This window comes from Capsicum annuum, chromosome 9 (assembly GCF_002878395.1).
Source record: "Capsicum annuum cultivar UCD-10X-F1 chromosome 9, UCD10Xv1.1, whole genome shotgun sequence".
NCBI lineage: Eukaryota > Viridiplantae > Streptophyta > Magnoliopsida > Solanales > Solanaceae > Capsicum > Capsicum annuum.
Window position 1 is genome coordinate 38,524,962 of NC_061119.1, and position 2,495 is coordinate 38,527,456.

The window sequence follows — 2,495 nt, forward strand, 5'->3', positions numbered from 1 at the left end:
ATTTTAGGATTTTATGAGGATAAACCCACTCGAGTTCTTTGGGTCGAAGGTGAATTAGGACCCTCAGTTCTTCATCAATAAGATGAAAAAGATTACCCAAATTATACATGTTACTAAAGAGTAAAGTGTGGAATTGGCTTCTTATCAATTGAATAATATATCTTATGATTGAGATACTATATGGAAGGATAGTAGAGATGAGAATGCAACTCCTATGAGTTGGGATGTGTTTCAAACCGTATTTTTGGACAGGTTCTTTTAAAGTGAGATGAGGGAAAGGCTAAGGTAGAGAAGTTTATAAATCTGAGGCATGGCTCTATGTTAGTTAAAGAGTTTTCTTAAGCTCACTCAGCTAGCTAAGTTTACGCCATCACTATTTCTATATTCCAAAGCTCAAATAAGTAAGTTTGTCACTAGTGTGTCTGATTTGGTATTAAGGAGTGTAGGACGGCCATGTTGATTGGGGATATGGATATTACGTGTTTGATCACCCATTCTCAGCAAATTGAGGTAGGAAAGTTAAAGAAATAATAGAGGAGGAACAAGAAAGCTTGGACCAAACAATTTAGGTTTAGTCAGAAGAAGTTAAGAAGGGGAAATCATTCTCAGTTTCAAGGCCAATCATCAGCACCTGCACCATCCTAAGATAGTGCCCCTACACCTAGAGCTAAGCGGGAGCAGTAGGGCAGAGCTCTGACTTCTAGATCCCAGGGTAGTATGGTCAGGAGATCCAGTTATCCATCCTACGCAAAGTGTGATATGACCCATCCGAGTGAGTACTTGACGGGTAGAGATAGTTGTTATGGTCGTGGTAAGATAGGCCATAAAATTAAGAAATCCCCTTATTCTAAGCAAGGAAGTTAAGGTGCTCATCCTCAGACTCAATCCATAAATACAGCAGGTCATTCAGGCTGCCCAAATCCATAGCAGGGCACATCATCCAGCACAAGTGGTGATTAGCATCAGAATAGGTTTTATGCTATACCATCCCATTAGGAGCAAGAGAGTTCCCAAGATATGTTACTAGTATGATTCGTGCCTTTCATCTTAAGGCCTATGTTTTATTAGATCCGGTGTCAAAATTCTCTTTTTTGACCCCACTTATTACTGTAAATTTTAGAGTGAGTCCCAAAAATCTTTCTGAACCCTTCTCTACTTTAACTTCAATAGGTGAGTTAGTTATCGCTAGACGAGTATTAAAAAATGACCTATTGCAGTCTTTCATAGGGTCATATTTGCAAATTTAGTAGAGCTAGAGATTATATATTTCGATATTATTCTGGATATGGATTAGATCCGTTCATGCTATGCATCAATTAATTGTCACACCCACATAGTAAAGTTTTAGTTTCCTAATAAGTCAGTGCTTGAGTAGAGGGGTAGTTCAGTATTTCCCAAAGGTCATTTCATCTCTTATATTAAATCTAGAAATTTAATATCAAAAGATTTTATCTACCACTTAGTTCGAGTTAAAGACACTAAGACTTAATCCCCAACCATTCAGTCAGTCCGTGTAGTCAATGAATTTTTAGAGGTCTTTCTAAAGGACTTACCTAAGGTACCTCCCAATAGACAAATAGAGTTCGTATTGATCTCCTGAACAATACCCTTCCTATATCTATTTCTCCTATCATATGGCTCAGTTTGAGCTTAAAACATTGAAAAAATAGCTCAAGGACCTCTTAGATAGAGTGTTCATCAGACCTACTATTTCCTAGTGAGGTGCTCTAGTTCTATTCATGTCCAAGAAGGATGGAACTCTTAGAATGTGTATAGACTGCAAATAGTTAAGGAGTATGACATCCCGAAGATGGCCTTCAAAACCCGATATGGTCATTTTAAGTTTGTGGTTATGTCTTTTGGGTTAAAAAAATGCTCTAGCAGCCTTTTATGGATTTGATAAATAGGGTCTTCAAGGAGTACTTGGACACATTTTTCATGGTTTTCATAGATGACATACTTGTTTATTCTCAAAATTAGGAGGAGCATGCAGACCATTTGAGAATAGTGTTGCAGACCCTTAAGGTTCGCCATCTTTATGCAAAGCTTAGTAAGAGTGAATTTTTGTTAGAGTGTGTTGCATTTTTGGGTCATGTTATTTTGGGGGACCGGTATTCATGTGGACCCTCAAAAGATAAATACAGTGAGGCACTAGCCTAGACCTATTACTCCATCTGATATTCAGAGGTTTCTAGGTTTAAGTATTTACTATAGGAAGTCTGTTGAGGTTTTTTCCTCAATAGTTACACCATTGACTAAGTTGACTCAAAAAAGGTGAAGTTTATATGGTCAGATTAATATGAGAAGAGTTTCCAAGAGTTGAAAGATATACTGACTTTGGCTCTAGTATTAGCATTGTCGTAGGGGTTAGATGGATTTGTGTTGTATTGTGATACTTCTAGGGTTGGGTTAGGTTGTGTTTTAAAGTAAAATGGGAGGGTAATAGCCAATGCCTCCAGATACATTAAATACCATGAAAAGAATTATCCAACCCT